The 23,269-nt window shown below is 39.0% G+C and overlaps 1 protein-coding gene across 2 annotated transcripts in view; it reads left to right on the plus strand.

Moving 5' to 3' along the window:
- Positions 1-10,851: 10,851 nt before the first annotated feature.
- The window catches only part of LOC124123795, a 75,631-nt gene continuing 63,213 nt past the window's right edge, over positions 10,852-23,269 (plus strand). For both annotated transcript variants that reach the window (XM_048387837.1, XM_048387839.1), the window contains exon 1: positions 10,852-11,040. The gene's annotated coding sequence lies outside the window, so the exon portion shown is untranslated. The remainder of the gene's footprint in view (positions 11,041-23,269) is intronic.

Below are 23,269 nucleotides of genomic sequence, written 5' to 3' on the forward strand. Positions count from 1 at the left end.
TTAGTGCTAACACACCAGTACTAATACCTGGTGATACACATAATACAGCCCGATCTTCATGCACATCAACGTCAACATTAGTGCTAACACACCAACACTAATACCTGGTGACACACATAATAGAGCTCGGTCTTCATGTATATCAAGGTCAACATTAGAACAAACACACCAACACTAATACCTGGTGATACATATAATACAGCTCGGTCTTCATGTATATCAACGTCAACATTACAACAACACACCAACACTAATACCTGGTGATACACATAATACAGCCCGATCTTCATGTATATCAACGTCAACATTAATGCTAACACACTAACTCTAATACCTGGTGATACACATAATACAGCTCGGTCTTCATGCATATCAACGTCAACATTAGTGCTAACACACCAACACTAATACCTTGTGACACACATAATACAGCCCGATCTTCATGCATATTAACGTCAACATAAGTGCTAACACACCAACACTAATACCTGGTGATACACATAATACAGCCAGATCTTCATGCATATGAACGTCAACATTAGTGCTAACACACCAACACTAATACCTGGTGATACACATAATACAGCTCCGTCTTCATGTATATGAACGTCAACATTAGTGCTAACACACCAACACTAATACCTTGTGATACACATAATATAGCCGGATCTTTATGCATATCAACGTCAGCATTGGTGCTAACACACCGACAATAATACCTGGTGATACACATAATACAGCCCGATCTTCATGCACATCAACGTCAACATTAGAACAAACACACTAACACTTATACCTGGTGATACACATAATACAGCTCGGTCTTCGTGTATATTTACGTCAACATTAGAAGTAACACACCAACACTAATACCTGGTGATACACATAATGCAGCTCGGTCTTCATGTATATCAACGTCAACATTAGTGCTAACACACTAACTCTAATACCTCGTGATACACATAATACACCTCGGTCTTCATGTATATCAACGTCAACATTAGAACAAACACACCAACACTAATACCTGGTGATACACATAATCCAGCTCGGTCTTCATGTATATCAACGTCAACATTAGTGCTAACACACTAACTCTAATACCTGGTGATACACATAATACAGCTCGGACTTCATGTATATTAACGTCAACATTAGTGCTAACAGACCAACACTAATAGCGGGAGATACACATAATGCAGCTCGGTCTTCATGTATATCAACGTCAACATTAGTGCTAACACACTAACTCTAATACCTCGTGATACACATAATACACCTCGGTCTTCATGTATATCAACGTCAACATTAGAACAAACACACCAACACTAATACCTGGTGATACACATAATACAGCTCGGTCTTCATGTATATCAACGTCAACATTAGTGCTAACACACTAACTCTAATACCTGGTGATACACATAATCCAGCTCGGTCTTCATGTATATCAACGTCAACATTAGTGCTAACACACTAACTCTAATACCTGGTGATACACATAATACAGCTCGGTCTTCGTGTATATCAACGTCAACATTAGCACAAACACACCAACACTAATACCTTGTGACACACAAAATACAGCCGGACCTGCATGCATATCAACGTCAACATTAGTGCTAACAGACCAGTACTAATAGCGGGAGATACACATAATACAGCTCGGTCTTCGTGTATATCAACGTCAACATTAGAACAAACACACCAACACTAATACGTGCTGATACACACAATACAGCCGATCTTCATGTATATCAACGTCAACATTCATGCTAACACACCAGTACTAATACCTTGTTACACACATAATACAGCCCGATCTTCATGCATATCAACGTCAACATTAGTGCGAACACACCAGTACTAATACCTTGTGATACACATAATACAGCTCGGTCTTCATGTATATCAACGTCAACATTAGTGCTACACACTAACTCTAATACCTTGTGAAACACATAATACAGCTCGGTCTTCATGCATATCAACGTCAACATTAGTGCTAACACACCAACACTAATACCTTGTGACACACATAATACAGCCCGATCTTCATGCATATTAACGTCAACATAAGTGCTAACACACCAACACTAATACCTGGTGATACACATAATACAGCCCGATCTTCATGCATATCAACGTCAACATTAGTGCTAACACACCAACACTAATACCTGGTGATACACATAATACAGCTCGGTCTTCATGTATATCAACGTCAACATTAGTGCTTACACACCAACACTAATACCTTGTGATACACATAATATAGCCGGATCTTTATGCATATCAACGTCAACATAAGTGCTGACACACCAACACTAATACCTGGTGACACACATAATACAGCCCGATCTTCATGCATATCAACGTCAACCTCAGTGCTAACACACCAACACTTATACCTTGTGATACACATAATACAGCCGGATCTTTATTTATATCAACTTCAACATAAGTGCTGACACACCAACACTTATACCTTGTGATACACATAATACAGCCGGATCTTTATTTATATCAACTTCAACATAAGTGCTGACACACCAACACTAATACCTGGTGATACACATAATACAGCTCGGTCTACAAGTATATCAACGTCAACATAAGTGCTAACACACCAACACTAATAGCTTGTGACACACATAATACAGCCGGATCTTCATACATATCAACGTCAACATTAGTGCTAACACACCAACACTAATACCTGGTGATACACATAATACAGCTCGGTCTTCAAGTGTATCAACGTCAACATTAGTGCTAACACACCAGTACTAATACCTTGTTACACATATAATACAGTCGGATCTTCATGCATATCAACGTCAACATTAGTGCTAACACAACAGTACTAATACCTGGTGATACACATAATACAGCCCGATCTTCATGTATATCAACGTCAACATTAGAACAAACACACCAACACTAATACCTGGTGAAACACAAAATAAAGCTTGGTCTTCATGTATATCAACGTTAACATTAGAACAAACACACCAACACTAATACCTGGTGATACACATAATACAGCTCGGTCTTCATGTATATTAACGTCAACATTAGTGCTAACAGACCAACACTAATAGCGGGAGATACACATAATGCAGCTCGGTCTTCATGTATATCAACGTCAACATTAGTGCTAACACACTAACTCTAATACCTCGTGATACACATAATACACCTCGGTCTTCATGTATATCAACGTCAACATTAGAACAAACACACCAACACTAATACCTGGTGATACACATAATACAGCTCGGTCTTCATGTATATCAACGTCAACATTAGTGCTAACACACTAACTCTAATACCTGGTGATACACATAATCCAGCTCGGTCTTCATGTATATCAACGTCAACATTAGTGCTAACACACTAACTCTAATACCTGGTGATACACATAATACAGCTCGGTCTTCGTGTATATCAACGTCAACATTAGCACAAACACACCAACACTAATACCTTGTGACACACAAAATACAGCCGGACCTGCATGCATATCAACGTCAACATTAGTGCTAACAGACCAGTACTAATAGCGGGAGATACACATAATACAGCTCGGTCTTCGTGTATATCAACGTCAACATTAGAACAAACACACCAACACTAATACGTGCTGATACACACAATACAGCCGATCTTCATGTATATCAACGTCAACATTCATGCTAACACACCAGTACTAATACCTTGTTACACACATAATACAGCCCGATCTTCATGCATATCAACGTCAACATTAGTGCGAACACACCAGTACTAATACCTTGTGATACACATAATACAGCTCGGTCTTCATGTATATCAACGTCAACATTAGTGCTACACACTAACTCTAATACCTTGTGAAACACATAATACAGCTCGGTCTTCATGCATATCAACGTCAACATTAGTGCTAACACACCAACACTAATACCTTGTGACACACATAATACAGCCCGATCTTCATGCATATTAACGTCAACATAAGTGCTAACACACCAACACTAATACCTGGTGATACACATAATACAGCCCGATCTTCATGCATATCAACGTCAACATTAGTGCTAACACACCAACACTAATACCTGGTGATACACATAATACAGCTCGGTCTTCATGTATATCAACGTCAACATTAGTGCTTACACACCAACACTAATACCTTGTGATACACATAATATAGCCGGATCTTTATGCATATCAACGTCAACATAAGTGCTGACACACCAACACTAATACCTGGTGACACACATAATACAGCCCGATCTTCATGCATATCAACGTCAACCTCAGTGCTAACACACCAACACTTATACCTTGTGATACACATAATACAGCCGGATCTTTATTTATATCAACTTCAACATAAGTGCTGACACACCAACACTTATACCTTGTGATACACATAATACAGCCGGATCTTTATTTATATCAACTTCAACATAAGTGCTGACACACCAACACTAATACCTGGTGATACACATAATACAGCTCGGTCTACAAGTATATCAACGTCAACATAAGTGCTAACACACCAACACTAATAGCTTGTGACACACATAATACAGCCGGATCTTCATACATATCAACGTCAACATTAGTGCTAACACACCAACACTAATACCTGGTGATACACATAATACAGCTCGGTCTTCAAGTGTATCAACGTCAACATTAGTGCTAACACACCAGTACTAATACCTTGTTACACATATAATACAGTCGGATCTTCATGCATATCAACGTCAACATTAGTGCTAACACAACAGTACTAATACCTGGTGATACACATAATACAGCCCGATCTTCATGTATATCAACGTCAACATTAGAACAAACACACCAACACTAATACCTGGTGAAACACAAAATAAAGCTTGGTCTTCATGTATATCAACGTTAACATTAGAACAAACACACCAACACTAATACTTGCTGATACACATAATACAGCCGATCTTCATGTATATCAACGTCAACATTCATGCTAACACACCAGTACTAATACCTTGTTACACACATAATACAGCCCGATCTTCATGCATATCAACATCAACATTAGTGCGAACACACCAGTACTAATACCTTGTGATACACATAATACAGCTCTGTCTTCATGTATATCAACGTCAACATAAGTGCTAACACACTAACTCTAATACCTGGTGATACATATAATACAGCTCGGTCTTCATGCATATCAACGTCAACATTAGTGCTAACACACAAACACTAATACCTTGTGACACACATAATACAGCCCGATCTTCATGCATATTAACGTCAACATAAGTGCTAACACACCAGTACTAATATCTTGTGATACACATAATACAGCTCGGTCTTCATGTTTATCAACGTCAACATTAGTGCTAACACACTGACACTAATATCTGGTGATACACAAAATACACCTCGGTCTTCATGTATATCAACGTCAACATTAGAACTACATACCAACACTAATACCTGGTGACACACATAATACAGCCCGATGTTCATGTATATCAACGTCAACATATGTGCTAATACACCAACACTAATACTTTGTGGCACATAATGCAACCCGATCTTCATGTATACCAACGTCAGCATTAGTGCTAACACACCAACACTAATACTTTGTGGCACAAAGAGAGAGAGAGAGAGAGCGAACTGTTTGAGCCACATGATTTATCTAAACAGGTTTGGTGAACTGTAACTATTATTAATATTTGAATCTGAAGATAGGTTAAGTTGACGATTGACATACGACCGGACACCTCGGTCATATACGGCAATACGTATGGGAATCTCCCTTATAAGGCATCACCAGGGCAAGAAATGTGATTGCCCTGGCGAAAGTGAACCTGTGTTGGAGATATTGAAGTTCACACAATCTGCAGAAGTTGAAATGTACAACTTCAATATTTGTGTCTTTAGTGGTCATAGAAACAATCTACTAAGTGACACAACTAACACATTGGTGCACACTAGTGTGAAAAGCAACAACACGATTAGGATCTATATGGATCTGAAGAAGTTGAACGTTGCAGCCTTCGAGGATATAGTTTAGCAGCTGACAGGGCCTCAAGTCTTTATTCTTAACTTGTTGATTCAAGTTGGTTCTAGAAGATACCACTCATCCAGACACTTCCAAACGACATGTAATACCCCACGCGGTAGATATTGTTTCAAGCAGATTCCCGTTGGCATCGATTTAGCTGTAGTAATCATTCAGGGAAAGATGGACTTCCGGGACAAGACAGGTCAGAAGCTATCAAGGGCGATAGCGGCTGGGACGAGGAGCATGATACACGATTTCAGAATCCTAAAATAATGTGGACAGGTACATGTAAGTTTCTGTCAAATTTGACGGTCTAAAATGCCCCACAGATGTTCTACTGGATTAAGATCTGGACGTTTTGCTGGCCAAGGAAGTGTCTCCATGACATTGTGAATTAAGCAACCAGGATAGCCCGTGATCTATTAGTTCTAGCATTATTATCCATGAATACAGGTCTAGTGGCCAGCGCATGATTGTTAAAATGAGGGATAACTGCTCTCTCTGGCATGCCATCTTATATCGAGGTTCGTTCAGATTGCCCAGTGCAGTGATCAAGGCAAGTTTACAATTTAAACACACCCTCATACCATTACCGATCCCACAACAAATGAATGGGTTTCCAGAATGTTGTTTGCATCCATTGCTGTATTTGACTGCATTCAGACACGTATACGTCCGTCTACCTTGAGTTCAGTCAAGCGGTGTGTGGAGTAACGGTATTAATTGATAATTAATTATTTGTTTTACATTTAGATGCGATGTTAATGAGATTTCACAGTGGACTTTCATCGTCTGCTTGTCCGAAGGTTTAGAATTCTACACAAGTTCAGTTCCTATCGACATTTGGACGGCTGTCGGGAGGAGGCCTTCAACTAAGTAGATACCAATCCCGCTTCAGAGGACGGAAGCAGACAGAATGAAAATCCCAGCCACCAAGGAGACTTTATTGCTTCCATGGTCTACAACACAATGTCGCGCGAGTAACGTGTTTGATAGACGGTGGTTAACGTCCACTCAGCTTTGTCCTGCGCATACACACTCTAATCTATATGCACGTTCTAATCACAAAATTGCATAATATTCAAGCTAGCTTACGGTTCAATATGTGCATGTATCTAAAGCGTCATTAATTCCAAATAAACACAGGCAGTCGATTGCTTTAATAACTCGTCAACAGTAGGTGACATGCTACTAATTATGTGCCGGCACTGGCCCCCTAACACGTTCGGTTGGAAATGCCCCCTCAGCCTTATATTTTGATGTATGTTTTAAGATCATTGGCTCAATGCTTCAACTAGATTTAGTGCTAGCTTATTTGTCTTTAAACACAAGAAGAGCCAAGGGGACTACAATGAAAGTAGTTCGAGATGATTATGGAATGTCAAACACTTTACAGACGTTGTAGTGTCCTATATCTTAGGCCATTCTATACTGGTTGACAACGCTCAACGACTGCCTTTTCTGGAGATGTCCGAGAGCAGGAAGAAACGACTTGATAGATATGTCGTGTACGAATGTGCTTTTTGTCACACACGTTAGGATCCGGTCCGAGCTGCACTAGCGTACGTTGTCTTGTGTGTTTCTCAGCTGGGGCCAATATCTAGGTGTATATGGCCTGTCCCTTTGTCTACAGTGTATCTACGACCATCGAACAGCTTAATGGATTTCGATTACCGAAACAAGTTTTGAACTCAGTATTGACGCGTAAGTCAAGCGAATCCTCTAACGTGTGAATATGATATTAAAGGATTTAATCACAGCCACCGATCAGCTTGACAGGCACACACTAAGACAGAATCTAATACCAACCACTCAATACAACTATATACCTGGCTAAAAACACTTCCAATGGCAGTATGCCATGCAATGCAAAGTAATATCGACTACGCCTATTCCACATTTACTGGCCCTACTATTAACCGTTTATAAATAAGCTAGATTCGTCATATATCATGCGTTTAGTTCTGCATTAATCATTCCCTCTAACGAGAGAGTTCATAATATTAAGAAAAAACACATTTGAATAAATTACGAAAGAATAGGGTAAGTTCAGCAAGTTTAGCATCCACTAAAAGGGAAATTGACGTGTTGAGCAGATGTAGTCACGGCGTTAAAAAGAAACTTGAAAGCAAAGATGCGTAGTTGGAGATTTAATGGATGTGGTGAGTTCATTTACTTCACCGAGACTTTAGTGACTTTTTATGAGAAATGAGATCTCACACAACCCAACCAAACTGCCACAGCAATGCGGCAATATGTCCCGAAGAAAGTGAGGAGTTATTTGACTTGTTACTGTTAAACACTAGCACCACGGCACTGTAACTAACCTTTTTAAAAGTATAAAATATTCTCACAATCGGCCACTTTATATATTAAGTAAATCTGATTCAAACCAATGTTGTAGTTTTTAGAAAAGGTGGTATTGTTGCAAAACATGACAAGAGTCATCAGAAAGATGACATATCCCCCCCGGCAGCTGTCTGTAAAGTAACCACAAGTAAATGTGCAATTCTGTATGTAATGAGTCAAGAGTTGAATTTTCCTTTAAAAGCCTACATTGTTTACCAACAAAAGATCCACCATGGTCGTATCCATATGAAATGGAAAGAAAAACGTGTGTTTCTGTCAGTTTTTTTATGCAAACAAATGACAAATTACAAGAAACAAGCGTATAGACAACGAAGTCATCTATATCCCCCACCCATTTTAACACGTTATGGTCCAAAACCAGGTAACTGACCCAACATTTCTCTTAGCCCATGTCAAAATAGCTGCAATGGAAATTCTAAAATAAACATTTCTAAAACTCCTTAATATCAAATGGAACCTGTTCAGTATGTACTTTATATATGGACATGCAATGTTTGGCAAGGAACTATTTAACAGTTTATTTGTTATACACCGTAAGTGAACCCACCCTATATAAAAACTTAAATCCAACTTGTTGCCATGTAAACGTAAAAAATAAAAATTTCTAAAATTCCTAAATATATAGCAAAAGGCACCAGTTCAACATGAGTCTGATAGACATGCAAAGTTTTGTAAGAAAATTTTGAATGGGTTTTGAGTTATTTTCCGGAAACGAACTCTACCCTATAGAACCTAAGTCCAACTGGTTGCCATGGAAACGTAAACAATAAATTAAAAAAAATATTCCTAAATAGCGAAAGGCACCAGTTCAGTATGTGCCAGGTAGACATGCAAAGTTTTGTAAGAAAGAATTTAACGGTTTTTGAGTTACGCTCCGGAAACGAACACCACCCTTATAGAACCTAAGTCCAACTTGTTACCATGGAAACCTAAAAAATATAAATTCCTAAATTCCTAAATAGCAAAAGGCACAACTTCAGTATGTGACTGATAGACATGCCAAGTTTCGATCAAATACACTGAATTATTTTCGAGTTCTGCCCCGGAAAAGGAAATGATTACGGACGGACAGACGGACGGACAGACAGACTGGCTGATCGCTATATCCCCCCGCATTATATGCCGGGGAGAAAAGTGGTTTCTTGGTTCGTCTAACTTGAGTGAAGTCACTTACTATAAATATCTAGGTCTTATGTTCTCCTCTAGATTGTCATGGTCTATGGCATGTAAGCAATTAGCTGCTCAGGCGTCGAAAGCCATTATGCCTCTTTATAATTTATTCAGGAAAAATAGTCGTGTGTCTTTTTTCACAGCATGTACTAATTTTTAAGGCAAAATTATGCCTATACTTTTGTATGGTTCTGAAATATGGGGTGCTAAGTATTACGCTGCAATTGAAAAGTTCACATTTCATATTTCAAATGTTTTCTAGGTGTTGGTAAGATTGCCTTAAAACAAGGCAATCCTTGGTGAAACAGGCCTTAGTAATATTTTTGTAGCCAGCCAATTAAGGGTAATTAATTATTGGATAGAGATACGTAGAATGTTGTGTGTTTTGGTATTTGGTTTTACAGACATAAAGGTTCCTGCATATGATGTTTGTGTGAACAATTATCTTTGTTCTTATACTTGTTCTTAACATTCACGTTTCATGGTCCCTAACGTTTTTTGACTAGTATATTGACCAACGTGATCTGTCCTCTTCACGAACATGCAATCATGAAAAAGACACCCAATGTTATATGGCAGCAGAGAATGTTTATTTGCAGTGATTGTCAGTGGCAGCATGATTGAAGTGCTGCTGAACTGTCCAGCGCTGTCAGATTTGAGCGGCAGACAACGGTAAAGACTAAATTAGAGTTACCGCCCCTGGTTGATGTTGGCAAACATCACAGGCTTGATCGTTTGAGAATTTTACGAATCGTTCACGTTCTCTTAATGCCGAGTGACAGACATTGAAACAACAAGTGCCATCTTTAAACTTCTTTTGGTATGACGCCGTCGGGGATTGAACCACCGCCCTTACGCTCTCCGGTCAAACGCTCTATCCACTAGACCACGGAGGCGGTTACTAGATTTAGAAGGCTGGCTGTCCCCATATAAGAGTGAGAAGTGGGCTGCGTCTTCTCTACTTTCCAAAGTGCAGATTGGAAACATATTTGAAAACACTGAATTCCTGCTGGCTTCCATCACTTTTCCGGATTCAAGAACCTGTTTCAAAACATTGGACAGTGACAAAAAAATTGCCATTCGTGAATGCCTAATAAGTATTCAATACTTAGATAATTTCAAATTCTTTAGAAGGATCATGTGTATAGTGTATTGCCAAGTCTATGAGTGTGGCAATCAGACAAGATCAATAGCGATACTGATATACTGGAGCGCAGTGAGCGCTGTGTCGTCTACGCAGTGAGCTCAAACAGGCAGGAACACCACTAATCAATTAGTGATTTCAACTCACTGCGTGATACAGGTTGGACAACACGAACTCCTGCTCTAGCATTTGCTGTCAACTCACTGAAGTCATGCACACATGGTATAAAAAGTATAAAGTTGAAGGTTTCTCGTCTGTGTGACTGGCAGGTTGAAGTAGATACGCAGTACAGGTAAGTTCTGTCGTTTTTCAATTGATTGACATCATTTCGCATCTGGATGTACTGAATCAAAATGAACAAAAGTCAAATGTCAAAATGGCCTTACTAGTATTTAAAAATTGGTAATTTGAAGTATTTCATCTTGGTAAGCTAACATCGCTTGCGCATACGATGTTTTACTGAAACGTTCTGAGCCTCACACAGACTATAAGACGTCAACGTCAGAGAATGACCTGTTTCGATTATCCGCCGAAATTCGATGGGGCGTAAAAGGCAAAATAGCGGTGAAGATTATATGCATGGATCGTTGAAAATCTGGAATGAAATTGCGTAATGGTGAAATATTTTGTTGACATTACATGATGGAATTGAGGTATATAAAATGAAACATGAATCGATTGAACAAATTGTTTCGCTGTGTACAAGCCAGTATAATAAACAGGGGCCTGTGACTGTGAAGGAACGTGCAGTGATCAGGTACTAGCAGAAAAAAGGCTTATTAACACCAAAAGATATGAGTACAACACGAGGGAAGGATGTCCCTTCCGCTGCAATCGTAAAAAAGGTAGGTAGCAGAGTTTAAGCGTGACAGGGAGAGCCTTGACAATAACCCCCTTCCTTGAATGCCTGTGAAATTATCGAGAGAATCTACTACCACCACCAAATGACTGGGAGTATTGCTAGTTCAGTAGGCACATTCCATTATCACGGAAACCTTGCAATGAAGAATGTGACAGCTCCTTGGATTCCAAACCTTCTAACATCTTATAAAACCGTTCTGTTCGAATCTGAACCAGAAAGGTTCTTACAACGATTTGTGACTGTGGATGAACCACTTCCATGGGTCCAAAGAACAATGAAAACAGTAGAAGCATTTGACATGACAATCATCAATTTACGGAGGCCATAAACGGAGCAATTTGGAGGTCAGTATGAGGTGGTATTACGATAACGAAACGCGGGAAGCCAAGGATATGTGTGCTTTTCCATCGGGACAATTTGATAGTGCATAAATCAGGCATTACCTTGGCTACAATCCAGTATCTAGGTCAAGTTTATCTATGTGAGGCTCAGAACATATCAAGCACCCCTCGTACACTAAAACAACGTAGGTCTGCCTTTAGGTCAAAACAATGATACCTGATACAGGAGTGGCATCTTGTCATAAACAAACAAACACTATATGTCGACGTTATATGTCCGCATGTCTACGTTGGGAACTACAACAGGAATTCCGGATGATATAATATAACTTTGCCCTGCACTGTAAACAGGAACGAAATGGTAAACGTAACGTGCCCCACCAAAGGCACCCGTCATGAACACACGTGAGGGCAAGTCAAGTGTTCACCTGAAACAACATATAGAACAAGTCAAAATAGGGAATTGCATCGTTAATTATTTTGTCACTGATGCGTCAAATTGGAACTGTCCTCCACATGTTGTAACCCCGATGAAGCCACTTCTGAGCAGAAGTCGTAACGCGATCTTAGAAATCTTTGTAGAAATTTGTGAAAAGTAGACACCAAAGGCTTTCTTTAAGAAAGAAGCATTTCTCCTGACTATGTAAGTTTATCAACATTGAAGACAAAAAGAAAAATATTTTATGCCAGCTGAGATAACCAGCGTTCACAACCACCTAACACTGATGACCGGCCTCATTGTCCTATCTATATGGTGCTGATTCAGGATCGGGTCCAGTGATTGTCTGCCAGCAACGACAATACACATACACCGCAACACTTGTGGTATATCCTATGGTGATTAATGTCTCAGGCATTGACTTGTAATATGGATAAGTGCTCAACACGACCCCTGATAATAATCCAGGTGAAAAGAAAATTACTTTCTCTGAATTATTTCATGCAACCAGGTGGTGTCGTCGCTATTATACACATTATGGCACCATGTCCTACCATATAGTACCACCAGATAATGCCAACACCCGACTACCAAACTGCTGGCTGGACTTAGTCCCAGGAGTACATGTTATCTCCACAATATATGAAACGCAACGCAACGCAGCGCAACGAAACCCAACCAACCGACAGGAATTACCACAGGCGTACAGCGGGTCAGGCAACATGCATCTCAAAATAAGATGTTGTTTGTACATTATGGAAATGCTTGTCGTAAGACGCGACTAACGGGATCGGGTGGTCAGGCTCACTGACTTGGTTGATGCATGTCATCGATCCCAATTGCGTGGATCGATATGAAAATTGGATTGTCTGGACCAGACTCGATTATTTACAGACCGCTGGAATATTGCTGAGTGCGGCGTTAAACAACAAACAAACAAACAAAATATAATGGAAAGAGTCCGGGTAGAACACGATTATAATATCAGATAGCGCTGTCCCACAGCGCAGTCTAAGTAAACACATAGCTTAACTCCAAATGCTCGAGTAATCAGAGTGTCCGCTTCCTTCCTACCATGTCACGGCAGGGTACACCAAGTCCCCGCGTTGTTACCATACTGCGTGACGAGCAAACGCTTCAACCACTGAAACTAGCCCACCGCTCCTCGTTACCAAAGACTTTCATTATAACATATACGGTGGGGACAGTGTAGGCGACAACTAATGATATAACGTTAGTGAACTAACTGGTCTCTGTTGAACCATCATAAGTTACAGTGTGTCGATGAGGATGTTTTAGTCACCATTTACGTTTGCTCTTGACCAGTGAATGTTTGTTTGTTTGTTTGTTTGTTTGTTTGTTTGTTGTTTAACGCCGCTGTCAGCAATATTACCAGCTCAGTGACGGCGGTCTTTGAATAACCGAGTCTGGACCAGACAATCCAGTGATTGATATCATGTGCATCGATCTACGCAATTGGGGTACGATGAGATGCATCAACCAAGTCAGCGAGCCTAACCACCCGATCCCGTTAGTCGCCTCTTACAACAAGCATGTGTTCTGAAGACGTATTCCTTGGCAAGTGATGAATGCTAATGACTACAATGACTTGCTGCTTATTGTCCATACATACAGTAAAATTTATGCAGTTGAATTGTCTTTTGAAACCAAGTATGAGCAAATATATAAGGCGTCTCCATTATATTAAGGCGTCTCCATTGTTGGTTTAGCAAGATTTGATTCCACCGAGTTCGTTATGGGCCATATTTAGGATAACGAGGGTGTGAAGGGATTTATTGGATCACAGTGTAGTTAAATTAATAGTATTACTGTTGTGCAGACGATACAACAATACTCAACCTGGGTTACACGATCATTAGGTTTCCTTTATTGAATATTGCTTAAAATGGAAGCTTAATGTCAATATTTCCAAAACCAAAATGATCATCTTTGGAGGCCCAGCAAAATCCACCAAATCAATATTATATTTATGAGGAAAGATACTGGAAATTGTTGATAATTATACATGCCTTGGTATAAATCTTCACAGAAATAGGACATTTGTGGTTTCTGTAAAAATCATTAACAGCAAACGCGACAAAAGCAATGTACTGCCAAATAAAAAGAACTCGAAACGTTAACCTTACATTAGATGGCAGACAGACATTCTTTATTTCATCCAATAATTGAAGAGTACATATGACAGTAAGTTAGGTCAAACTGCAACTGAATTATTTAAAATCGTAACAGATCTTAAGACTTCAATTTTATGTTTTCAATGAACCCCTGAACATTAAGGTGCTTAAACGGATAATTTCCTTCTGGCATTAATTAGCGAATACTAACGGTCCCTCATATAATCCATATACTTACATGATACTAGATTATGTTGTTAATGAAACATCTTATAAATGGATAGAAGCAGTACTAGTAAAACAACGTCGGATTGACAGAAGTATAAATAAATACATCTTTTTTTACAAGGCGATTGCTGGTTTGAAAGGTCGAAATAAGATCAATTTATAGCGAGAATATATCAAGTTCAAAAGCTTTATAACCGCCTCGCCTCCGCGGTCTACTGGTAGAGCGTCAGTCCGGTCAGGTACGGGGTTCGATACCCGGCCGCGTCATACCAAAAGACGTTAGCTTGTCTGGCGCTCGGCATTAAGGGGCTAAGACAAGGACAGGTCGGTATACTGTGTCTGAGTGGGGAATTCATGTTAAACTGCGGCATGGTATCTCATTGGGCTAGCACTATGAAATCGGTATTAGTCCGGACTTGTACAAGCACGCACACACACGCGCGACGACGACAAGGAAGACAGTTGTTCGGATATGCAACGTTTTCATTACAATGAATGCGATTTTTAGAGTCAGTTTACTCCCTTGCCTCGGGAAGATGTCAGCATCAAGCGAGAGGGACTAAGATTTTGCCCGCTGTGCTGAAACAAGAGACAGAAAACAAAGAAGGAATTCGAGGAGTAAATAATGACGCTACGGATAAAGTTAAACAACTGGAGACTTCACTAGGAAATGTGATTCGGTGGAGAGGTCCGTCAACACTTTGGAAAAGAAGTTTCCCGATGTCCTGAAGGGATCAGAACAACGAACAACGAAGTGGTTTGTAATGCTGTGGTGAGAAATCTACCGATTGACCAGCGTGAGAAGAAGGACCCTGCTACCATATGTCGACTGGTCAACCGCGTTATAAGGGACGGGTTGAAATTGACAGATGTCCGTGAAGCACGTGCAGAGAGTAAACAGCGAAGCGACAACAAACCGGGTCTTGTTTTGGTGTACTCAGAACCCGGTGATCAGAAAAGGAATTTTTTCCAGTATAAAAGGAACTTAGGTGAAAATAAGGACTTCGCGAATGTTTACTTCAAAAGCGCAATGTCTCAGGATGAACTTATCTCACGATTTAATATGCAGACGATGATCACAGAGATCGGCAAAGGAAAGAATCTTCGTTTCCATGGTAAGCGTCTGGCCGCCAGGAGAGAACAGGACACAGTGTTGCTTGGTGCTTTGAACGCAGGCGGATGGTGTAGGCGCGAGTCAACTAATAAACAATTTAGAGAGAGTTCTAATACAACTAGATTGTGATATTTTTGGTGTTTATGAAACATTTTTAAGACACCATGAAAGCCTTTATGTGGAAGGGTTCACATGGTATGGAAACATCCGTCGCCAGATTATTTCTAAGGCTAAACGAGGGTCGGGTGGTGTTGGTGCCTTTATTAAAAATTCTCTCTAAACCTACTTTGATGTTGTGATTGTAGATTCAGATACTGGTGATATCCTTTGCTTGTCTCTAAGCCTGATCCGGAGTGTGTAATTATACTGTGTGTATGTTATTTACCACCGTCTTGTTTGAGAAGAGTAAATGATGGCGAAAAGTTTTTCGAGACACTGTTAGAAACGAATGTATTTAAATCAAAATGAAGGGTTAATTTTTTTATATGAGGATTTTAATGCTCGCATTGGAACAAAAAAATATTGCATCAAGGGAGTTGACTTTGTGGACGAACTAGAGGTAATTGACCTTAAATATAATTCTCATGGCAATCTTTTTCTTGACTATCTTATTGAGAGCAACATGTGTGTGCTGAACGGTCGTGCTGGCAAGCAGGACTATACCTTATTCAAGAATGGCTGCTCAGTCGTTGATTATAATGTTGTTGCCCATGAAGATTTGTCTGGCTTTTCGAAACTTAACGTACTAAAGATGTCAACGTGTATCAATGGTGCAAACGTTCCAGAAGTTGTTCCTGATCATTCATGTCTTGTACCGACCATGAATGTTATAAGCCTGCTGAGGACAAGACTTCACCTCATCAGTTCATAAGCCTTACCGGCTAAACAACTTTCCAAATGAGTTTTATCAAGTGAAGATTCTTTAAAAATGATAAATAAAACTGTTAGTAACATTGAATCCCACCTCTCGGTTCAACATGCTAATGCTGCATATGATGGATGTTTGACGTGGTTGTACATGGCATCAGATAAGGTTGGAAGTTTGCCATACAAACCTAGAACTTCCAGTGGTAGGTCATTTTATAAGTCTTTTATTGGAGTGATGCACTGCAGTCCTTTTGGGATGTGGTTACTGATCGTGAGTGTGAGTGAAAGAGGTTAAAATTTAAATCTCCTCTCCTTATAAATGCACTGAAACAAAAGTGCGTTTTTGAAAGAAAATCTTTTGATAAGCTATGGGGAAAGTCAAAACGCTCCTATCATATACAAACTTTAGACAAATACCAGCGTAAAAGATTCTCGTGAGTTTTGGAAAGCAATTGGAAAATTTGGTATTGCCAATGATCGTAGTTAAGGATGGTGTGATTGTAACTGACAAGGATGTTGTCCTGGAGTATTGGCAATGAGACTATTGTTCACTGTACAATACCGTCTCTGCTGGTTTGTTTGATGAACAATTCCTTGAGATTATCACGGAAGATGTTTATAATATGTCTGTCAATTCCGATATTTATGACATCAGTAGTCTCCATGCACCGATAACCCTCGAGGAAGTACTGAATGTCATCAACCGGGCTACACGCGGTAAGGCATGGTGTGTAGATCGTATTCCTGCTACAGCTCTGAAAAACAGTTCTTGTGTTACTGTATTCTTCAACATTTTACCTGTCCAGAAAAGTGGCGTGATAGTATAATATCGCGCGTGATCAGAAAGCGCGATACTAAAGTAAGGGATCGTTTGGGTTATCGTGGTATATCATTGATATCTGTTCCGTTTAATCTTTATTCGGATTTTTTTAATCTCCGTTTTACCTATTGGCTAGACTCTAATGCGATATTTGCTGAAGTACAGAATGACTTTCGCGCTAAACGAAGCACCGCTGAGCATATAGAGCATCAAGTTTGACCATCTGAGAGCCTCAAAAGTAATTTGAGTATGTCTAACAAACTTGATGTTAAATCAGGGAATATGTATAATTCCTGAAACATTTAGAGATTATGTATATTCCCTGAGTGAATCAGACATGAAATATATTCCCTGAAAATTTCAGGGATTATACATATTCCCTGTAACATATACACACTCTATTCCGTAATTAAACCATGAGGTTAATGAAACAGCCCACTTTTGTTTGTTATGTTGATGCTATGAAGGCATTTGACTGAGTGAATCGCAACTGTCTCTGGTATAGACGGTTGAAACAGGGTATTACTGGTAAGTTCTATTTAGCAGTAAAATGAATGTATGAAAATAAAACGTCATGATCATGTGTATCTATCAGTGGTTGGGTGACTGACACTTTCACTGTATCTAGCGTTAGACAAGGTTGCGCCTTGTCCCCGACATTATATTCTGTATTCATCAATGATTTAGCGCAAGAAATTAACCATCTGCAGTGTGGCGTAGATATTGCCGGCAACATGCTGAGTTTATTGTTATACGCTGATGATATTGCTCTCATAGCAGCGGATAGGCTTTCGCTTAAGTTGATGTTAGATTGTTTTGCGGATTGGTGTAAACGTTGGATATTGCAAATCAATATTAAAAAGACAACAAATGTTCATTAATAGACCATTAAATATACCCAAATCAGATGTCAGCTTCTCTTGTGGTGAGGATACCATTGACATTGCATCTGGTTGTAAATACCTAGGAATATGGCTGCAGGAACATCATGATATTAATAATACAACCAAAGAAATTGCTTAATCTACTGGAAGAGCTCTCGGCGCAATAATTAGTCAATTTAAGGCTATTGGCGGAATGCCGTTTGATGTTTCCGTTTGATGTACAATAACCTGGTTCAACCTGTTTTGTCCAACGGTTCTGCCACATGGGGGAATCGAGAGTTTAGCTGTACTAACACGGTTCAAAATAGAACTTAACTTCTTTTTTTTTATGTGGGCCTGAAAACTCCTAACTTCGCTACACGAGACGAGATGTTGTGGATGTTGCCCATCGCAAAGCAGAGAATTGATATTGTTCGTTTCTGGATAAAGTTGAACTGGGCGTCTCCAGATTATGGTCAATTAAATTTAAAAAGTCTTGGGACAACAGTGTGTTGAAACTGTTTGAAAGTTTGCAGTTATCTGTTCCAAGTGTTTATGACCCATGAAGATCCGGGTCTTCAGCAACCCATGCTTGCCGTAAAAGGCGACTCTGCTTGTCGTAAGAGGCGACTAACGGGATCGGGTGGTCAGCCTCGCTGACTTGGTTGAAGTTTGTCATCGATCCCAATCGCGTGGATCGATGCTCATGATATTAATCACTGGATTGTCTGTTTCAGACTCGATTATTTACAGATCGCCGTAATATAAGACAATTTATTCAGATTAGAGGCCAGTGCCCCCAAATACAGACATATAAAGGTTTCATTTCTTAGCGCTATTTTACATCCTTACAAACATATAGTGAGGGTCCACCGACGACAAATAAGGGACCCCTCTTGTCGATGTATCCCACTCAGTCAACACATTGATCAATGTACCGGGAATAAAACAGCAATTTTTGTGATATTCCCGTTTTACAAATGTGACAATGATGCATTGAGAAAGATAAAAGAAAGTTATTGTATTAATACTTTCAAACCAAAATTAAATGGCCTGAAATAATTGCATTATTTTATACAATTACAATGTATTGTACATTTTACTGCCACTACAATACTTATTGCTGTATGTGTCGTACGCCTGCCCTATTGTGACGTCACAAAGTTAGATTGCACTATGACGTCATACTATGTTAGAGTGCACTGTGACGTCAAAACAGCGTAACTAACGGTATCTATCTATCTATCTATCTATCTATATATATATATATATATATATATATATATATATATATTTATTTAAGGATTGACTGTGTATTTTTTTCGGTTCATTGAGGTATGAATCAAATATACAGTCAATGCTTATAATTAAATTCGACAACGTAAAACATGTTTTATCTACAATAGTTTAAACCAAAACAGTTGCATATATCAAAACAGACAAAAATGACGACATTGATAAACATTCCAGGTGTAGGAATACATACAGTGGCGTGACATGAATCAGATGATCGTTTAATTTATGCACATAACTTGACACGCCTACACAGTCAGTAGCCAATCAACAGAGAGCGGGATTAAAACAAGGTTCATTGGACCTGTCAATTAAGGCAACAGGCGAAAAGAACTGCAACAGTCAGACTGTAACGAACCGGAAGAAATATGTCCGAGAGAAGGCGGCTGTTTCAAATAACATGGTCATTTACTGCGTGATTCAAACATTACTTCCCTGATTACGGTAAAACACAGTTGGAGAAATGCTAGTTATAAATGAAACCCGAAGACATGAAAGTTAAACCGGGGCGACCGGTAAAAAAACAGGCGAGCGAGCCTGCACGTTTGCTGTTTCATTCATTCTCGGCCTTCGGTTTCAAAGGGTAGTTTGGACAATGAATATGCATGAAAGTCGCTAAATGTCCTGTGCATGACGATACACGTGAGCAGAAAGGGAATTCCCTCGACTGTAATATTGGGATTCCCCGACATTCCGCAGTAATAAAAGTAGTGCGCTGCGGTGGGCGTGGCTTAATTTTTTACATTCATTGGGAAATGAATGCAATAACACGTGACAAATTCAGCTAATCAGAATGCAGGAATTTCCATGAACACAACGAAAATTTAATTTTATATATATATATACCGTATGTAGCATTCTTGGAAAATAGGTATATTAGTGGTATTGAACATATTCCTTTTTTTTTGCAAATTGAATATGTGTAAACAGAGATCACTTATTGTATGTGTATTTTGAGTGTTCATAATATTTATGAATATGTTTACTGCACTGTCATTTCTGGTGTATTTACTAACATACTTTTTTCTAATATAGGTATATGCATCACATACAAGTAAAACATGAATCTCGTCTTCTAAGTACAATTTGTCATTTAGCCAACAATGAGGGTATAGTCTTAAATGGTATGGTATATTAGTGTATCTTCCTGTTTCTGTCATAAGTCTAAAATTGACACATCTAAATCTTGTGAAACAGATTCTCAAATGTACAGGAATAGCAATGCATAAGTTTGTTTCCACGTGTCAAGGTGTCTTATATAACACATAGTTAGCACATATATGAGAAGAGTGTAGTGTAGAATACCAGTTTTGTTTAAAATTATCAAGAAGTCTTATTTTGAATAAACTGATAAAAATGTTAATATTTCCAACACCCTGGCTAATCCATACAAAACCAAACCCAAATTGAAATAGAATATGTTTGATATGTGTAGCCCATGTGACTCTGCCAGCATCATCAAGAGACTTTAACATTAAATAACATTGATGAGGTAGCCTATTTCTATCTAGTGTGATTAGTCTACACCTGGGCCCACTTGCACAAAGCGATCTCAGCGCATAGACTATTGTAAGCCTATGCTAAAGTATGGGAGTTACGATCATCTTGGCGCTAAGATCGCTTTGTGAAAGTGAGCCCAGTACTTAACTGCCCGTGACATGTGTGTAAGCTGAAGTGGAGCTCTACCACATTCACCCAGTACCATACTATTGCATGTACATTTACCAACTTTCAGGAAATATTTGCACATTCTTATCTGAACATTTTCAGTAGTTTTACAATATGTTGTTCCCCAGATTTCTGACCCATAGCACAATATTGGTGTAACCATTGCATCAAAAATCCTGAAAAGATCAGTACAATTAATATCACCTACTCTCTTTTTATACCTGTATATTGCCATTATGGCTTTATTTGTTTGTGATGCAAGGCATGACTGTGCTTTAGTCCAAACTAGTCTGGCTGTAAATACTATACCTAAATATCTATAAAATGACACCACCTCAAGCTCCTGTCCAGCTCAATGTGTATTTGTACACTCACACCATAATCTATTCATGCCTCCCACTATTATCACTAGCTATGACGTCATATGCTTTATGACGTCAAAAGCATAACGTTGGCTGTTGGCTACGTTTTACTTCTCCCTCTATTGTCACTATTACATCATAGGCATTATGACGCCACAAATACTACTGTTAAGCGTCGCCTAGGACTAAAATGTTAGTTAAAATTTTCATTACACCTGAAAAGCCGTTGAACGGCGAAAGATCCTGTGTGGATAAAGGAGTTTTGACAAGCAGGAATAACTGGCCTCTGTTTTTTTTCTACATTTAATACTTATACACCTGATGAAATCACTATATATATTTATTTCCTTATCGCTGAGATCGCTTTGTGCAAGTGGGCCCAGGTGTAGACTAATCACACTAGATAGAAATAGGCTACCTCATCAATGTTATTTAATGTTAAAGTCTCTTGATGATGCTGGCAGAGTCACATGGGCTACACATATCAAACATATTCTATTTCAATTTGGGTTTGGTTTTGTATGGATTAGCCAGGATGTTTGAAATATTAATATTTTCATCAGTTTATTCAAAATAAGATTTCTTGATAATTTATTATTTATTTTTTATATTATATATATATATATATATATATATATATATATATATATATATATATATATGCGCGTGCACCTGGCAAGGAAATCGTGTGGACCTGGCAAGGAGATATATATGATTGTTTTGACCTGGTAAGGAGATCTTTGTGTTTGTGTGACCCTGGTAAGGAGATCTATATGTTTGTGTGGACCTGGCAAGGAAATCTATATGTTTGTGTGGACCTGGCAAGGATATATATAAATGATTGCTTGGACCTGGAAAGGAGATCTATCTGTTTGTGTGGACATGGTAAGGAAATCTGTATCTTTTGTTGGATCTGGTAAGGAGATCTTTATGTTTGTGTGGGCCTGGTAAGGAGATCTTTGTGTTAGTGTGGACCTGGCAAGGAAATCTATATGTTTATGTGGACCTGGTAAGGAGATATATATGATTGTTTGGACCTGGAAAGGAGATCTATCTGTTTGTGTGGACATGGTAAGGAAATTTTATGTTTTAGTGGATCTGGAAAGGTGATCTTTATGTTTTAGTGGATCTGGAAAGGAGATCTTTATGTTTTAGTGGACCTGGAAAGGAGATCTTTATGTTTTAGTGGACCTGGAAAGGAGATCTTTATGTTTGTGTGGACCTGGAAAGGAGATCTTTATGTTTGTGTGGACCCGATAGGGAGATCTTTATATGTGTGTGGACCTAACAAGGAGAACGTTTAATTTGTGTGGAGCTACAGGTTCTACTACACCAAATCAGTACCAGTTTGGACAGTGCGGTGCAGATAAAGAGATATCTGCAGGCTGTGATTGGAGGATATTCTGTAAGATTTTTATGTCTTTCAAATGTACATCCATCCAGTTATTAAAACTGACCATGTTTTTTTCTGTATTTAGTACTGTCTTTTTCAACATGATGACTTATGCTGAATGTGACCACAGCTATTT

The sequence above is a fragment of the Haliotis rufescens genome, unplaced genomic scaffold, assembly GCF_023055435.1.
Source record: "Haliotis rufescens isolate VD_foot unplaced genomic scaffold, xgHalRufe1.0.p SCAF_7, whole genome shotgun sequence".
NCBI lineage: Eukaryota > Metazoa > Mollusca > Gastropoda > Lepetellida > Haliotidae > Haliotis > Haliotis rufescens.